This window comes from Phyllobates terribilis, unplaced genomic scaffold (genome assembly GCF_046119375.1).
Source record: "Phyllobates terribilis strain yellow unplaced genomic scaffold, ASM4611937v1 Scaffold_1__5_contigs__length_1240528914, whole genome shotgun sequence".
Taxonomy (NCBI): Eukaryota; Metazoa; Chordata; class Amphibia; order Anura; family Dendrobatidae; genus Phyllobates; species Phyllobates terribilis.
The window spans coordinates 214119613-214139034 of NW_027362761.1; positions in this window are offsets into that span (position 1 = coordinate 214119613).

The window sequence follows — 19422 nt, forward strand, 5'->3', positions numbered from 1 at the left end:
TCCACGTCTCTTCCAAGGGGCATTAAAACCGTCTTAAGCTACTGCAGCCTCCACGTCTCTTCCAAGGGGCATTAAAACCATCTTGTTAAGCTACTGCAACCTCCACGTTTCTTCCAAGGGACATTAAAACCATCATGTTAAGCTACTGCAACCTCCACGTCTCTTCCAAGGGGCATTAAAACCGTTTTGTTAAGCTACTGCGACCTCCACCATTCTTCCAAGGGGCATTAAAACCATCTTGTAAAGCTTCTGCAACCTCCACGTCTGTTCCAAGGGGCATTAAAACCGTCTTGTTAAGCTACTGCAACCTCCACGTCTCTTCCAAGGGGCATTAAAACCGTCTTGTTAAGCTACTGCGACCTCCACCATTCTTTCAAGGGGCATTAAAACCGTCTTGTTAAGCTACTGCGACCTCCACCACTTTTCCAAGGGGCATTGATATTGTTTTTTTATTCCATTGCGACCTCCACGATTCTTCCAAGGGGCATTAAAACCATCTTGTTAAGCTACTGCAACCTCAATGTCTCTTCCAAGGGGCATTAAAACCGTCTTGCTAAGCTACTGCAACCTCCACGTCTCTTCCATGGGGCATTAAAACCATCTTGTTAAGCTACTATGACCTCCGCCACTCTTCCAAGGGGCATTGATATTGTCTTTTTATTCCACTGCAACCTCCACCATTCTTCCAAGGGGCATTAAAACCGTCTTGCTAAGCTACTGCGACCTCCACCACTTTTCCAAGGGGCATTGTTATTGTCTTTTTATTCCACTGCGACCTCCACCATTCTTCCAAGGGGCATTCAAACTGTCTTGTTAAGCTACTGCAACCTCCACGTCTCTTCCAAGGGGCATTCAAACCGTTTTGTTAAGCTACTGCGACCTCCATCATTCATCCAAGGGGCATTAAAACCGTCTTGTTAAGCTACTGCAACCTCCACGTCTCTTCCAAGGGGCATTAAAACCGTCTTAAGCTACTGCAACCTCCACGTCTCTTCCAAGGGGCATTAAAACCATCTTGTTAAGCTACTGCAACCTCCAAGTTTCTTCCAAGGGGCATTAAAACCATCATGTTAAGCTACTGCGACCTCCACGTCTCTTCCAAGGGGCATTAAAACCATCTTGTTAAGCTACTGCGACCTCCACCATTCTTCCAAGAGGCATTAAAACCGTCTTGTAAAGCTACTGCAACCTCCACGTCTTTTCCAAGGGGCATTAAAACCGTCTTGTTAAGCTACTGCGACCTCCACGTCTCTTCCAAGGGGCATTAAAACCGTCTTGTTTAGCTACTGCGACCTCCCCGTCTCTTCCAAGGGGCATTAAAACCGTCTTGTTAAGCTGCTGCAACCTCCACGTCTCTTCCAAGGGCCATTAAAACCATCTTGTTAAGATACTGCAACCTCCACGTCTCTTCCAAGGGGCATTAAAACCGTCATGTTAAGCTACTGCGACCTCCACCACTTTTCCCAGAGACATTGATATTGACTTTTTATTCCACTGCGACCTCCACGTCTCTTCCAAGGGGCATTAAAATCGTCTTGTTAAGCTACTGCAAACTCCACGTCTCTACCAAGGGGCATTAAAACCATCTTGTAAAGCTACTGCAACCTCCATGTCTCTTCCAAGGGGCATTAAGACTGTCTTGTTAAGCTACTGCAACCTCCACGTCTCTTCCAAGGGGCATTAAAACCGTCTTGTTAAGCTACTGCAACCTCCACGTCTCTTCCAAGGGGCATTAAAACCATCTTGTTAAGCTACTGCAACCTCCACGTCTCTTCCAAGGGGCATTAAAACCGTCTTGTTAAGCTACTGCAACCTCCACGTCTTTTCCAAGGGGCATTAAAACCGTCTTGTTAAGCTACTGCGACCTCCACCACTTTTCCAAGGGGCATTGATATTGTCTTTTTATTCCACTGCGACCTCCATTCTTCCAACGGGCATTGCATTTCCTCCTAATTTTAGTCAGCTTTTGCTTTTCAATGCATAGGCGAACACTAAGGGAGACCCACTCCCCAATAATGGGTAGAAGGTTTTCAGTATGCTGTAATCCACGTCTGTTTCAAGGGGCATTGCAGTTCCTCATAATTTTTGGAAAGCCTTCCACTCACTGCTTAGGCCAACAGTGCACAGGAGACCCAGTTGCTATAAATGGAAAAAACGGTTTAGTTAAGGCCCTCTGACCTCCATGTCACTTCCAAGGGGCATTGGAGTGCCTCGAAATTTTTGTTAGGCATTGCACTCACTGCATGCCCTCTAACTGTGTAGCCGAATCGCTCCTTTTGGTACAGAAACATATCCTACAAGACAAGTGTGGTTGACTGGCCTGATATTGATGTGAATGGTCCCTGTTCCTCCTGCTCTTTCTCCTTTGCCACCACCTCATCCATCATTCATCACCTGAAGCTTTCTTTTAACGGAAGTCATAGAACTGGGATAGTAGCAGGAAAACATCCAGTAATCCTCGGAGGAGATAGGATATGCGCCAAAACGCTGACCACCTCAGGCCTAGCCGATACTACATACATGCGCTTGCATTCCAAGAAAACAAAGCAGACGCTAACTTCTATCATCATCATCATGCTCCTCATCTTGACACTCTCAACTCCCCTGATGGAGAAGCCAGGGCCCCCCGGAGGAATCTGGTTCTCTGGTGGGCTCGTCCAATGCTGCCCTAAAGCAGGCCAGGCTAAGAAAAGTGTGGGGGAAGTTTCAAGGAAAAATAGGGGTGGCTGGGGACCATTTATGGACACCCGGCAGTCCCTAGGCGGCTGGGGACCGTGTGTGGACTCCCGGCCGCGGGGTGGCTGGGGACCGAGCGTGGACACCCGGCCGCCGGGCGGCTGGGGACTGAGTATGGATACCTCACTGCCGAAGCAGCCATGAGGTAGTGGCCAGCTTTGGCCTCCTCCAAACTAAAAGGCCCCATTTCAAGTGCAAGCTAGCAGTATGGTATTGCAACCTGGGGGTGGGTGGGTGTTTGGTTGCACACTTACGCTTGCATTCCAAGAAAACAAAGCAGATGCTAACTTCTATCATCATCATCATGCTCCTCACCTTGGCACTCTCAACTCCCCTGATGGAGAAGCTAGGGCCCACCGGAGGAGTCTGGTTCTCTGGTGGGCTCATCCAATGCTGCCCTAAAGCAGGCCAGGCTAAGAAAAGTGTGGGGGAAGTTTGAAGGAGAAATAGGGGCGGCTGGGGACCATTTATGGACACCCGGCCGCCCCCAGGTGGCTGAGGACCGTGTGTGAACACCCGGCCGCGGGGCGGCTGGGGATCGAGTATGTACATCCGGCCGCCCCCTGGCGGCTGGGGACCGAGCGTGGACACCCGGCCGCCGGGCGGCTGGGGACTGAGTATGGATACCTCGCTGCCGAAGCAGCCATGAGGTAGTGGCCAGCTCTGGCCTCCTCCAAACTAAAAGGCCCCATTTCAAGTGCAAGCTAGCAGTATGGTATTGCAGCCTGGGGGTGGGTGGGTGTTTGGTTGCACACTTACGCTTGCATTCCAAAACAACAAAGCAGATGCTAACTTCTATCATCATCATCATGCTCCTCACCTTGGCACTCTCAACTCCCCTGATGGAGAAGCCAGGGCACACCGGAGGAGTCTGGCTCTCTGGTGGGCTCGTCCAATGCTGCCCTAGAGCAGGCCAGGCTAAGAAAAGTGTGGGGGAAGTTTGAAGGAGAAATAGGGGTGGCTGGGGACCATTTATGGACACCCGGCCGTCCCTAGGCGGCTGGGGACCGTGTCTGGACTCCCGGCCGCGGGGTGGCTGGGGACCGTGTGTGGACACCTGGCCACGGGGTGGCTGGGGACAGAGTATGGACACCCGGCTGCCCCCTGGCGGCTGGGGACTGAGCGCGGACACCCGGCCACCGGGCGGCTGGGGACTGAGTATGGATACCTCGCTGCCGAAGCAGCCATGAGGTAGTGGCCAGCTTCGGCCTCCTCCAAACTAAAAGGCCCCATTTCAAGTGCATGCAAGCTAGCAGTATGGTATTGCAGCCTGGGGGTGGGTGGGTGGCAGGCTGCATGCTTGCATTGCAAGGAATGGGGGAGGTACAATTGAACACTGCCCTGGGACAAGGACTTGCACGGGGATAATTGCAAATCTGCATCTTCTGATGTCGAAAGGATCACTTGTGATGGGCACACTTTTAGGCAGTGACCTGGGTGTCAGAGATGCTTCCAGGGGTCTTCCCCATGCTGTTCCCATGTCTTTTCAGCACTGTATGCATGTGTCTGATGATGTGTCACACACCACATGGCCAGATAAGGTTGTAAAATGTTAAAATGACATTTCCCAGTGAATGCATTTGTCACGGTTGAAAGCAATACAAAAGTGCAAAAAAGCATAAAAAACTTGTTTACATAGCCCAAGGTGTGGAGGAGTATTTTTGTTATTGGTTATTTATTTTACCTTATACACAGGTCTTTACCCTGGAAAGGAAGTTCCTTAACATATTTCACAGGAAAACCGTTTCAGTTTCGTTTTTGAACGTTTAATTGTGATCCCGTAAAAGTGGCTTAATACCTCTGACCACGTTGTTGACAGCAGTGACCTGGGGGTCAGAAATCCTTCCTGGGGCGATGCCCATGCTGTCCCCCATGTCTTTTGAGCACTGTCACTATCGTTTTGGGCACTTTTTAGGCTTTCTACAGACTGTCGGGGGTGCCGCCGCAAAAATGCTCGGGTCTCCCATAGACTAACATTGGGCTCGTTGCTCGGGTCAAGCACCCGAGTATCACGGTGAGCTTGGCCCGAGCTTCGAGCACCCGAGCATTTTAGTGCTCGCTCAACACTAGTGCCAACAATTTTGTCCTGCTCATTTTTGGGGTTTTGTGTGAAATTGTGACCAATTTGCCTTTTTTTCTCTGTTTTTTTGCATTGTTCCAATACACACAAAGGAAATAAACGTGTATAACAAAACGCCTAATTGCAATAATTTTCTTGGAGAAATACTTCATTTTCTGGAACAATTCCAAGGGTGCCAACACTTTCGGCCATAACTGTATATCATTATTTAAACGTGTATCTATTTGAATAATGATATATAGACTAGTTTGTATAGTTTAATTTGTATGTGATATATTTTATGTATATAGTATATCATGTAGAAATTAATGAATTTATTCGTATGTATCATATAAATAGACGGGCAGTTTAAAGTAAAAGAAAGCACAAGTAAAGCATATGTTGTATGTCTGTGGAATCTCTTTTTGCATTGGTTTGCTTTAAACTGTGGAAATAAACATTGGCTGGCTTCTATGAAAGCCAGAAATTATGCTTGCTCTTCAGAACAGCAAAGTTCTTAGCGGTTCCGATTTCCCTCTTTGCCATGACTGTTTTGAATGGTATATTCACTAAATGGCAAGGGTAGATGTGGGCTTGGTGCAGTCGCAGATAGCCTGGAGACGTGGGCCCGGGTGTTTACTGTAATAACAAACATGTTACTTCTCTATGCAGAATAACAGAGCGCTGTTATTAAAAGGATGATACTATGTCCTGACAGCTGGCCACCCAGGCAGCCAGTATTGCATCAATCTGAATTCATTACGCAAAGAATGACAAGATATATTCACAAACTCTCACACACTTCACGCCAGAAGCAATTAAAGTAGACTAATAAGCCCACACAGTTTGGGAGAGCCTCCAGTAACAGGTAATTATTTGCTAATACAAACCTGTCTTTAAGCTACTGTACCTTCAAAAGTATCAAAACAAGCACAAAATTACAATAAAAAAAGAATGAAAACTAATAAATAAAACATGTCATACTTCTGTTCATCAAGGGCACTGCTAAAATTTCTTTAGAAAAGACTGGTCAAGAAGAGTCATGGAGGAACGAAGGATGTAATCACCTCCCTGACACCAGACATAAAGATCAAACCCGATAGAGCACCAGGAGAAATCTTTCTATGGGGAAACTGAGCTTTGAGGTCTGTTTTACCACTATGGCGATACCAATACACTGATTCTATTAGTACACAACCCAGAACATTTTCATACCCTTCTGCAGTTGGAAAACTAAAAATGGTACCCCCACCCCCACCTTTCTGTACTAAGGAGAAAGTAGTCACACAGGCTAAATTGAAACTAGCCCATTATTGGACCTAACATTGCCCATAATGGTGTTTGCAAGCTGCAGATATGTATCTCAGATGTCTTCATGCAGATCTCCATTCTCTCATGCCCCAATACAGTGCCTCATTCTCAGATGCCTTTGTGAGTGGCAACCACAAATACTCTCCAAAGTACCTAATACAGTATATCCTTGCGCAGTGATGTGAAGTTGGTGGCTGCAAAGGTTGTTGTATGAGGCACTACTTCAAGCATTGGAATGATAAGGCCATGGGTGACAGAGGTGGTGTAGCTGAGCATTACCTAATCTATACTGCTGTAGCTTGGTTTCTATATGAAAAAGAAGAGAGAAGTATGTATACCCATTCCATGAGGGGTACAAATTCAAATGCCTCTGTACTGTTTGCCATATGGCATGATTGCTTACCTTAGAGAAATTTCTGTAGAGAGCTAAGTTGTCATACACACAATTGTTTTAGATGTACACAGTCTATTTTGAATATAAATCTTGCCAGTGAACTTGCCCTTGAACACATAACTGCGGCATAGCGCTTCCACCACAGTGACAGCCAAAGTACCCTCCAAAGTAGTAACAGTCATAGTTATCTGAACCAGCAACAGCTGCATGGGTCCATTTATACTGCTTGTCACAGCGCTCCTTTTCTTACGAGGGATAGTCATGTGATGGCATCATGGACGGGAGAGAAGAGGGAGTATCCATCACTGAACCATGAATGAATGTTGGAGAAAAGACTATTTTTCTTAGAGTCCAGAATGTCCCTTAGATTTTTCTGGGTAAGTCGTCATATATGCTAAATTGATTTTGGACTGTAGAGTATAATCTATCTTTTTTTCTATAAAGATTTTGGGCAATATTTACTCACTGTGGTATAGCTGCTGTTTTGCCATTGAGATATTTTGCTACAAGGTTCATTTGAGTACAATCAGTCAATTGTAATGTAGGAACTTCACATTTACACATTGAAGCCCTTCCACAGCAAGTCTGTTGTAGATATTTGAAGAGTTATGTTTTTTGTCACATTGATTTTAACAGGGAAAAATTGAAATAGAGTTTATGTAAAGATTTATGTGAAGCTTTACATGTGACAAGGTGTGGCTTATAATAGAAAGACATAGCTTGGCTCAGTATATTGCATCAGTATGTATAAGTAAAAACCAGGAGGGGATCCTAAACATTGGCTTTAAAACATTGATGAAATTATTGAGCTGATCAAAACTCCAATGTGTAAAAGTGGTCTGAAGCGACCCTACCATTGTACCTAAACTTGTTTCTTGCACATGACTCTGATGATTGTTGACTGCTGAATAGCTTCATTCTCAAAGATCTGAGTTAGTCTAAAATGATTTTCCATTTCTACAGATCAGTGATGATCCTAGGACCCAGGCCCCAGAAATCAGTCATTTATCATCTATCCTGTGGATATATAGAACCAGTCAAAAGTTTAAACACAACTGTGCATGCAACAGTTTAACGTTTTTTCTTGTCCTTATTGGAATGTGTACATTGTAGATTCTGACTGAAGGCAGCAAAACCACTACGGACACATATGGAAGTAAGGAGTAAAGGAACACTTATGAAACCAACCAGAATAAGTGTTAAACCTTTGATTCCTCTGAGTACCTCCTTATTTTCTGATGTCAGCTTCACACCCCTTTGGCATTCTGTCAAGCAGCTGGAGTTGAAGGTGTTGCCAGAGGTGCCAAGCATTTGTTGGCAGTTTTCCCTTCACACTTTGGTCCCCTTCATCTCAAACCTTTTCAATTGGCGTAAGGTTGGGTGATTGTGGAGGCCATATCATCTAACGCAACACTCCATCGCTCTCTTTCTTGATCACATAGCACTTAGATAGTCTGGAGGGTGTTTTGGGTCATTGTCCTGTTGCAACACAAACAATGGTTCCACTAAGTACAAACCAGATGGGATAGCATGTCAGTGCAGAATGCTGTGGCAGCCATGCTAACTAAGTGTGCCTTGATTTTGGAATAAACTTCAACAGTGTCACCAGTAAAGCACCCTGACACCACACATGTAGAAACCATCCACTTACCTTTTTAGTGGTAGTCAGTACCAAAACTCTCAAATTATGACCCATCAGACTACAGTACATATTTCCACTGATCTAACATTCAGTACTTGGGATGCTTGGCCCACACAAGTTTCTTCTTGCTTGTGGTCCTCAGTAGTGGCTTCTTTGTAGTAATTTGACCATAAAGGCCTGCTTTTTGCAGTCTCCTGTGGGCAGTTGATGTTGACCTCTGTCTGCTACTTTATGTCTGTGTATCATTTATGAGGGCTGTTATATGAGGTGCTTTCAATTTGCATTTTCTGAGGCTGGTAACTTATCCTCTACAGCAGAAGTAATTCTTGATTTTCCTTTCCTCTGGCAGTCCTCATGAGAGCCAGTTTTATAATAGCAATTGATGGTTTTCATGACTGCACTTGATACCTTCAAAGTTCTAGCAATTTCCTGGATTGACTGACCTTTATGTCTTAAAGTAATGATGGACTGGCGTTTCTATTTACTTTAAGTGGTTCTTGCCATATTCTGCCTAGTTGTGGAATATGGTTTATCACTGTATAGAACTTTGTATCGACACTAACTATGCAGAAAATACTTAATGGTTGTGTGACGCCCAGCTGCGCTTGGTATCACAGATCCTAGAAGAGTGCATTGATGGATTCCTCCACAAGAGGCCCCCATAAACATTCACACATCTCCACCTTCCACCTCAGACCAGCTGAGGGAGCCCTTTAGGGATATAAATAGGGAAGGTGGAGCTAGGCAGTCCCAGTTCCTCTGAAGAGTTCCTGCAGTAGAGAAGCCTGAGAGAGGTCAGTCTGCAGTGGAGCTCAGTCTAGTTTAGAGAACTCAGCAAATAGTCCTGCAGTGGAGCTCATCCAGACTAAGACTCAGTTGTAGCTCAGAATAGTGAGCTTAAGGTGTGCCAGCGCCATAAGATCGGTGAAGCGCGGGAAGCGGCCGTTAGTGTGGGTAGCCTAGTGAGGGCCCGAGTGTGGCCGAAGGCGAGAGGAAAGTGAGTAGCAGTGGGGGCAGAGGAGCTTACCCAGCTCACCCCGAAATATATACCGGACACCGGGTCCGAGCTTACCGGGATCTCTACGACCCAGTAAGGCATAACCGGAATCCCTGGAGAACTACAGGTCCCAGGTTCACCAGAGAGCTGATACGTAACAGAGCCAGGAGACACATAGGCCCCATAAGCTGGGAGCGTGGACTCCAAGAGAAGGCCCTACCATAACGGCAGCCGGTGCAGGACAGAGATAAAGTTAGGCCTAGCTCCAGGCAGGTCAGAAACTTACTACGCTGAGGCAAGAAACAGGAGGCCCTACACCCGCTCATTGGGGAGGATCCTGATATGCACCCTTCACCCTACAGTGCTCCGGGATGTGCCTGATTTTCCACCAGTAAAAGGTACTGAAGTGACTATCGTGTCTGTCCCCGTTCTTGCTCTGACCCGGCTGGGTCTCTCCTGTCCTGCATCTCCCCCTCTCCGTACGCTGCCCTGAGGCCTAGCTCCACCTGTGGGAAGCTATACCATCGAGCTGCTTTATCACCGGCCTCAGTGGACTGCCGCAGCGCTGGTGATTCTCACCAGAAACCACAGGTGGCATCACGAACTTTCATAAAATTAACAAACCTATTATCCCAATATACAATCCCCTTTTTAAAAGCTGACCCCAGGGTACGGGCCCGGGAGCCGACCACCGCGACATCCCCAAGGCCAGGCAAAGGGCCGGGCACCGAGTCGCCCCATCCCCCTGGGCTTGTCAGTTGCATTTTCCAGGTGTCTACCTGAAGCTGCTTGATAGAATACCGAAGATGTGTAAAACTGTCAGCAGAGTAAAAGGTGGGTGCTTTGAGAAACCAAAGGTTTAAAACATATTCTGGATTGTTTCACCAGTGTTTCTGTACCCTTTGTTTCTATATGTGCTTCCTCATGGTTTTGCTGCTTTCAGTCTGAATCTACAATGTGCACATTCGAATAAAAACAAGGAAAACCATGGCATGAACATATGTGTCTAAACTTTTTACTGATACTGTAAATGTTGTTTCAGGGACAACCTCTTTAACTGGTGGTAGGGCATAGTAAGTTGATGGAGGCACCAGAATGAATCTTTGCCCTAGGCAAAGGAAATATTAGCTATGTTTTTGCTCCAAAGTATTTCTAGATGCATTTGACGCGCCCCTGGGCCTGAGTCGTGCGGCATCGCGCGCACGGGGGCTTACCCGGAGCCGGATCCGATGGGGGTTGTAGTCTCCGAGTGGCGGGGACCCGGTCCGTGCCCAGGGTGGTCAAACCAAGTGGAACTTATTGGTATGATGGTATTAGTGTCCGACTACGCCACCCGTTGAATGCGGCCATGGAGCCGCCGCTGCAGGGCAGACCGCTGAGGCCGGTGATATGGTTGTGCAGCGTAGATGGTATAACCCCCAATGGGAGGGGTATGGCCCCAGGGCAGCAGATGTGAATGATAGTGGTAGTGATGGTGCAGCAAGGAAGCTCAGAGACGTGTGGTGCAGTTTCAAGGCTTTTACTCACAGGTGTTGCTCCGGTCACTTCAGCCAAGGGTGACCACCCGAGCCGTGCTGCGTCCACCAGGTGCGGGACTCGGCCAACTCCCAGGCAGTTCCAGAGCGTGGTCCTGAGCTCCCCTCTCGTCCTTCCTACAGGCCGTCCTCACCAGGGACCCACCTATGTCCGGCTTCCTCGGGCCTTATGGGGCAAAACCTCTCTCCGGTTTTCCTGACCCTATGTGGCGTGCCTTCCTGGTGGATGTGGCGAGGGGTCGTGCCAAAGCTTGACCATGACCTCCGGTTTCTGGCTAAGGATGATTTGCCTCCACCAGCTTGGGATCCGGTACCCTTCTCTGCCAACCCCTCACCCGTTCTGGTTCACTCGTGGGATCTCAGGGTTCCCTCTGCTTGCGTCTCTGGGCCTTTCCTTGTGTTCCCTTTTCTTCCTCTCTCTACTTCAGGCCTGGCTCTGGAGCTGGGCCCAGACGGAGCCACAGCTCCCCCTCAGCCCTCTCTGGCTGAGCTCCTCTCTGAACAGACTCTCCTCTGAACAGGGCCCTGTCTAAAGATGGTGCCCACCTCTTATACTCCCTCTGACACCCGAGCCCAGGTGACTAGCACCCAATGGGCTCCTTCCTATGTCCAGAGTCCCTCCCCTGACTGCTCCTACACTACTGGGATGTTCCACCCCCCCTCCCACTCCAGCCAGGGACAGACGCTGTCGTACCTGCACATCTATCTGGTGGGAGTACCGTTGTTCTGTCCCCCGGAAATGGGATGAGTGTAGTGCATGCAACTAGCTGAGCTCAGTTCCACACTCCATCCTTACCCGGGAGTGGAATACAACACCTCTGGATCGAGGTGCAATACCCCTGTAGCAGCCGAGCCCTCGGGGTGCTACATTCCCCCCTGGTAAACCACAGCACGTCCTCGGGCTGTAAAAGAATAAAACAAAACATACAAAATTTTTTTTTTTTTTTAAGTGCACTACATATAAAATATATCAACTTTTTTTAGCATAATATACAACCTTTTCATATAAAACATTCTTGACTAATACGTCCTCAATCCCTGGCCACCGTGCAACTTGTGACCAGGTAAAGCGCAACAGTCACTAGAGAAAAACAGTTCTTTATAAAACCAGAAGGGGGCGCTTTAGGAAGCGCAACTATTTACAGGGTATGGCCGCTCTCAGTCCTCGGCCAGTGGGGAATAGGGGAATGGCTGCTCACAGTCCTCAGCCTGATTAGGGATAGGGGCACACAGGAAACAGTCCCTTAAACAGTTCCACACTAGTCCCAACGGGGACCACACTCCAATTAGCAACATGTCAAATACCCATACGGGTAACTTATCTACAGTACTCTGCTTATGCTACTCCCCTTTAGTAGCGGTGTCCTCTCCTTGTCTCCTCCTGAGGGTAGTCTTCAGACCCGTCCGGGTCCTCTTGATCTTCCTCATACCGCAACTCCTCCTCCGTCAAACGGTGCACGTGAAGGGCGTATGGTCCTTTGGCACACTGGTGCCGGGTGAAGGTGACCTCATCACCCGGGTAGAGGTCACGTCCTCGGTGTCCCTCCGGCAGGTGAGACTCGACATCCCTGCGGGTGACAAAGACATCGCCGGTGGGGTCCCACGCAAATTGGGCCTCCTCCCGCGGGAGCGGAACAATTTTGGCGGGTGCCGGAGCCGGGATCAGAGGCTCACACAGAGGCCATTCCTTCCGGAGTCGGGGGTTGACGTACTCCGGTGGCCAAGCGAAGGGCAGCCCGTCCGGGCTGGTATGTTGTGCAAACAAATCTTCGCCCAGAGGCAGCACTGTGGAGGTTGAAGGCGCGGTGGGGGCAGCGGCGCCCGGATGCACCAGGCCTTGCGACCAGGCCGGTGGCACTCTGAAGGTGAAGGGTACGGTGGAGACTGCGGCGCCCGGGGGTACTCGGCCCTGCGACCAGGCCGGGGGCACTTCCTCTTTTGCCGCGCTCAGGGTCAAGGGGCGTGGCGTAACAGAGGGCGCGACCGCGGCTCCTGCCGCCTGAGGCCTAGTTGGAAGCAGCGGCGGTGCGGCAACGGGCACGGTGAGTGGAACTTCGGGCTCTGCGACGGGGAGCTGGGGCAGGCTTACGGCTACGGGGCACGGGGTGATGACGTCCCCATTACCTGCTTCCATCTCTGCGGCTCCCTCCGCGGCGTCGTCTCCGGCCTCCGTTCCTCCTGCACCATCCTCAGGGGCAGACACGCTCCACGTTGCGGGTGGCATCCTCTGCTGGCGGGTTCCAGCCTGCTGGACCATCTCTCTCCTCCACTCGGCCAGTGCTTCTTGCTGTACCCGGGCCATCTTCCAGGCCAAGGCCTCCAGCGCGGTCTGTGCATGCTCCCGATTTCTGGGGAGCTGTGCCAGGATCTCCACCAGGCCTTCCGGGGTGGCAGCCTGCAACATGTTCCGGACCACAGGGTCGGTGCTGATTGACTCTTCCTCCATCTCCGGGTGCGATCTGTCCAGACTCCTCCAGGCCGCACCCATGTTCTCTGTTTTGTTCTGTATCCGCCCCCCATTGAGGGTGGTCCCGGGGCAACATAGTGATTGTCAGTTCCAGGGGCAGCCCTCTCACGCTGATGGACATTTCTATCATTGCAGTCTCTGCTGGTGGAGGCGGTTTCCGCTTTTGGCGCCATTCCCGGACCTGGCCCACGATGGGAGGTGGCCTCTTGCCACCCTCTGGCACGCCCATAATGGAGTCCGCTCTGCCAGGGCGGGAAATCGTCTCAGATGGCGGGAATCGTCTCCTTATGGCGGGAAACTCCGTGGATGGCGGGAAAAGGCTGCAGATGGCGGGCAAACGGCGGGAAACGACCCGTGATGGCGTCCGATGGTGGGAACCCTCTGGAATTGGCGGGAGACTCCTTTTTATGGTAAATATGAACTTTTCTTCAGGCACATAGTACCCGGTGGTTGCGGGCATGTGATCCTGCCGACTACGCCAAAGTTGACGCGCCCCTGCGCCTGAGTCGTGCGGCATCGCGCGCACGGGGGCTTACCCGGATCCGATGGGGGTTGTAGTCTCCGAGTGGCGGGGACCCGGTCCGTGCCCAGGGTGGTCAAACCAAGTGGAACTTATTGGTATGATGGTATTAGTGTCCGACTACGCCACCCGTTGAATGCGGCCATGGAGCCGCCGCTGCAGGGCAGACCGCTGAGGCCGGTGATATGGTTGTGCAGCGTAGATGGTATAACCCCCAACGGGAGGGGTATGGCCCCAGGGCAGCAGATGTGAATGATAGTGGTAGTGATGGTGCAGCAAGGAAGCTCAGAGACGTGTGGTGCAGTTTCAAGGCTTTTACTCACAGGTGTTGCTCCGGTCACTTCGGCCAAGGGTGACCACCCTAGCCGTGCTGCGTCCACCAGGTGCGGGACTCGGCCAACTCCCAGGCAGTTCCAGAGCGTGGTCCTGAGCTCCCCTCTCGTCCTTCCTACAGGCCGTCCTCACCAGGGACCCACCTATGTCCGGCTTCCTCGGGCCTTATGGGGCAAAACCTCTCTCCGGTTTTCCTGACCCTATGTGGCGTGCCTTCCTGGTGGATGTGGCGAGGGGTCGTGCCAAAGCTTGACCACAACCTCCGGTTTCTGGCTAAGGATGATTTGCCTCCACCAGCTTGGGATCCGGTACCCTTCTCTGCCAACCCCTCACCCGTTCTGGTTCACTCGTGGGATCTCAGGGTTCCCTCTGCTTGCATCTCTGGGCCTTTCCTTGTGTTCCCTTTTCTTCCTCTCTCTGCTTCAGGCCTGGCTCTGGAGCTGGGCCCAGACGGAGCCACAGCTCCCCCTCAGCCCTCTCTGGCTGAGCTCCTCTCTGAACAGACTCTCCTCTGAACAGGGCCCTGTCTAAAGATGGTGCCCACCTCTTATACTCCCTCTGACACCCGAGCCCAGGTGACTAGCACCCAATAGGCTCCTTCCTATGCCCAGAGTCCCTCCCCTGACTGCTCCTACACTACTGGGATGTTCCACCCCCCCTCCCACTCCAGCCAGGGACAGACGCTGTCGTACCTGCACATCTATCTGGTGGGAGTACCGTTGTTCTGTCCCCCGGAAATGGGATGAGTGTAGTGCATGCAACTAGCTGAGCTCAGTTCCACACTCCATCCTTACCCGGGAGTGGAATACCACACCTCTGGATCGAGGTGCAATACCCCTGTAGCAGCCGAGCCCTCGGGGTGCTACACATTCACTTATCAGGTTGGATGTATGATCTTTTCATAGTCAGTGATTTCATGTGATTTATCACTGCCGCAGTCATTCATAGTCTCTCAAAAACATCCATATAGAGGACTTACTCTCAGATTGATAGTGCCAGAAGTAGATAATAGTAAATCACATTTGATCTTTGCTCCACTCACAAGATCTGTCCTTAATAAATTTGTAAACAGCATAATATGAACAATAATATTAGGAAATATAATATTATTTATTAGCCATGTACTATATTACCTATATACTTTATTGTTTAGAGAAGGCTTTTACTTTTACAGCAGCAGTACTTACACCAAGCAGGGTTAAATCTACCAAGTGCCACCTTAATAAAAGACAGATCTGATTCTTTCAGTTTGCAGACATTTCTCAGATTGCTCTTCAGCGTTGATTGCCTCTTCACAGGGTTCAGTGTACTTCCTTCCTCCACTTGAGTTGCATTTTTTCCCAGTTTCCCATCATCCACTGTTCATCTACTCATCTCCTGAGTATCATTCAGTCAGCATTCTGTGCTTTTCATGCTGGATTCTGGACCACCCATATAGTGCTTCATGTCTACATTCTCTGATAAAACACAACCAGGAAACATACATAACAAACAAACATGCCACCCATGGTAAGTAACATGAAAAGCGGGATCTGTCACGTTTCATAAACACTATGTAAACTAAACAGCATGGATGTGACCACTATGTGAGCTCGAATCCAGACTTTATTGTCAGACTGAAATGCAACGTATCAGACCTATAATGTCTGTAGCATGTCAGTGAGTGTTACTTACACTTAACACAACAGCCGTAAGGTCTAAGTGGTTTACAGAAGTTCTGAAATCCAGAATTTCACTTAAGATGATAGCTTACTGATATAATTTATGGCATCCTGTGCATGGCAGGGCCATAACTTATATCATAAAAAAGGAAACAGAGTCAATGTGGCTATGCGCAGTAGGTGGCACAATGTGTACAATCATAGAGTGCTCTGTTCAGCTATTATTCTTTACAATCAATTAGAGAGGAGATGAGTAAAATTAACCATGATTAAATTCAGGTGAATCCAAATTTTCGGCAATTTGCTTTGCTCTATAGAGAGATGGAAAGGGAATAAAAAAGTCATGATCACCTTGACCTGGCCCCCACCTGTTCAATAGCACAGCCCTTGTCTCCTCCTGTCCAGTCTTCAGGCAATCCCTCTGATCCATTTAGTTGTGTCCTGGCAACTTTAGCCCTTTCAAACTTAACTAGGCCTCAAATGACCAGCGTCGCACCTACATCTTGATGTTACTGACTAATTGTGAAGAGTCCAAAGATGGTGGCATACAGCAGACTGGACTGGAGCAGAAAAAAGATGCAAGTAGAGCACTGAAGGGCTGAGCGGCTGAACAGGTAAAGGCAGGGTCAAGGTGAATATACAGTAATTTTCTTCCAAAAAAAACTACAGTCTATAAATTGTCACCAGAGGGCTGGAGTTCACAGCCAGCTCACCATTTAGGAGTATGTTAAGCAATTTACATTTACTCAGGTAGAGGTTAGAGTAGCTGGATGCGAGACTTGTCTCCAAGCTATACAACTATTCTCTATTTTACATGTGAAATTGAGATTTCCGAAAATATATCATTACTATGATTAGACAGAATTTATAACATTTTAAAAAAATGTAGTGTCCTAAGTTTTGCAACCATTTGGATAGTTTTGCGATAGGTTTGATGTCTCTGGCTCCATGCGCAGCTCCATATGCCCATCTGCAAAATGGATGAGTTCATGAGTTGCCTGCTGTTTATATGCACTAGTCTGGTTTGTAAAGTAGATTAGGTAACTCATGCAGCAATTTGTTTCACATGTACCATATAGCCCAAATGTAGTAAAACAAAGGTTAACATTCTAATAATAAAAAATTTTATTTCTGTAATGCCAACATATTCGGCAACACTTTACATTTCAGAGAGAACTTGTACAGACAATAAAGACATAAGAGGGTAAACACATAATTCAACAGATACCAAGAGGAGTGAGTGCCCAGCTCACAAGTTTACAATCTATGGAAAACGCGAAAGGTAAATGGTAAAAAGTGCTTGTACTGTATGGTCCAGCCGTCAATATAATAAATAGGATATTCAAATAACACTGCATGAACCGGTCACCAGCCAATATCTGTACAAGTACAGATACAAAGTGCTATTAAGTGCATGGAGGCTGTGTTACATTCAAAATTTTTCTGCTGAATGTACCCTTAAAAGTGAGATTTGGGTTCATGACATTTTTTTAAATTCAATGACTGATTCTTATGTTTTCTTAAGCCCTGATTTAAAAAAACACTTCTATTTTTAACCATCACATATGGATTTTGAACAAAACGCACTTGAAATATCGTATAAGCGAGATGAACAAGAAAAATCTTTATTGTAGCCAAACATAAACACAATATTGTATATAAAAATTTATTGAACATTCATTCTGCAACTTTATTGGAAATTAATTCTTGTGCATTTTCCTTTACTTTAAAGCTTCTCTTGATACCTTTTCACTAATAGAAGGCCTGCGGATCTTCTCTGTGAAGCATCCAGCAGTAGTCCCCCATCATGTTCACGTTCCATCTACCTTGGTATTGTCGTTCTATCTCCTTGATATCCTGATCAAATTTTTCTCCTTGCTCTTCGCTAACAGCACCAAGGTTTTCAGGAAAGTAGTCCAAATGGGAATGTAAAAAATGTAACTTCAAATTCATCAGACAACCCAAGGATTTGAAACATTTCAGCATAATGTTCTCCATGATGGACTTAAATTTTGGATCTTTGTTGATCTTTCTTCATGACTTATTTAAAAGAATTCCAAACTCTTTTTCCAATAGTTTTCATTTTTGTTTCGAACAAGTCGTCCTTTATGAGTTTTCGAATATCCGGACCCACAAAAATGCCTTCCTTCAGTTTTGCTTCAGACAGTCCCTAAAACTTTGTACACAGGTACTTAAAAGTATCTCCTTCTTTTGGCACAGCTTTCACAAACTGTTTCATCAGTCCAAGCTTCATGTGGAGTGGTGGCAAGAGAACTTTAGTGGAATCAACAAAACTTTCTGCAACTATGTTCTTGAGTCCAGGTTGCAAAGATGTTCTTGTTGATCAACTTTTTTGGCTCCAGTGATGAGTCCTATTCCGGCTGTCTTATTCACACAAAAAACATGGGTACTTCATGTATCCTCCTTGCTGCCAAAGGGAGCAAAGAGAGAACTTTCAGATCACCACATATTAACCTCTTAGTTAAGTTTCTTGAGAATAAAGTCTAAATTCTCATAGCATTCCATCAAGTGCATAGAATTCCCTACAGGCACTAAAGCATACTGTACTTGCTTCCATTAGGCAGTAGCACAGCTTTCAGACTTTTTTTGATAAATCAATAAAGAGTCTCCTCTCGTTCATATTGTACTCAATGTTACATTTTTCCATCAACCTAGGAACATCACTGCAATACACTACACTGTGTTCCAAATAATTATGCAAATAATATTTTCCCAGATTTGCCCAAATTACCTATATGAATTGCAGTCATTGTAATTTTCCAGTCAAATAACTATTAGAGTACAATTGAAAGGTTTTTGTACAAACTGCCTATGATAACAGTATATTTTTTAAAAAATAAAAAACTCAAACTGCACTCAAAATGCATGTTCCAAATTATTATGCACAGCAGAGTTTTCAACCTTTTCATTTTAATAAAGAACAAAAAAATGGTCATTTTTGAAATTATAAGCATTAGCAGGTTATTACAAACTGAAATCAAACAGTTTTCAACTCAAAACTTTATTCTAGGTGATGTTACATTTGCACATAGGACCGCTTGTTCGAAAGGAGCTTCTGAACTCTCTCGTCCATTGAATTTGTCAGGTTTTGGATGGTTTCTGCTTTAATTGTTTTGCATGAGGACAGAATACCCTCCCAGAGCTGTTGCTTAGATGTGAACTGCCTCCCGCCATCATAGACACTCCTTTTGATGATGCTCCAGAGGTTCTCAATGGGGTTGAGGTCAGGGGAGCATGGGTGCCACACCATAAGTTTGTCCCCTTTTATGCCCATAGCAGCCAGAGATGCAGATGTGTTATGTGCAGCATGAGACTGGGCATTATCATGCATGAAATGATCTCGATGGTCCAGATGGATGGAGTGGAGGATGGCTGGTTGATGGACACCCCATGCAAACACGGCTATGGCGCTAACAAGGAGGAGGTGGAATAATGTTTTGGGCTGGAATCATGGGGAGAGAGATTGTCAGCCCTTTTAGGATCCCTGAAGGGGTAAAGATGAACTCCATAATGTATGTTGAGTTTCTCAAACAGCACTTCCTTCCATGTTTCAAGAAGAAGAACCGCGCATTCCGCAGCAAGATCATTTTCATATGGAAGGAATTTTTTTTTCTGCTTCTGTACCATGAGAAACAGGTAGAAGGTTCGTTTCCTTTAGTTCTGCAGAATATTTAGGAAGGTTCAAGTCCCTGACGAAATCATTTAATTTGAGCTGTGAAAAAAAGCTGTGGTTTATTCGGACTAGC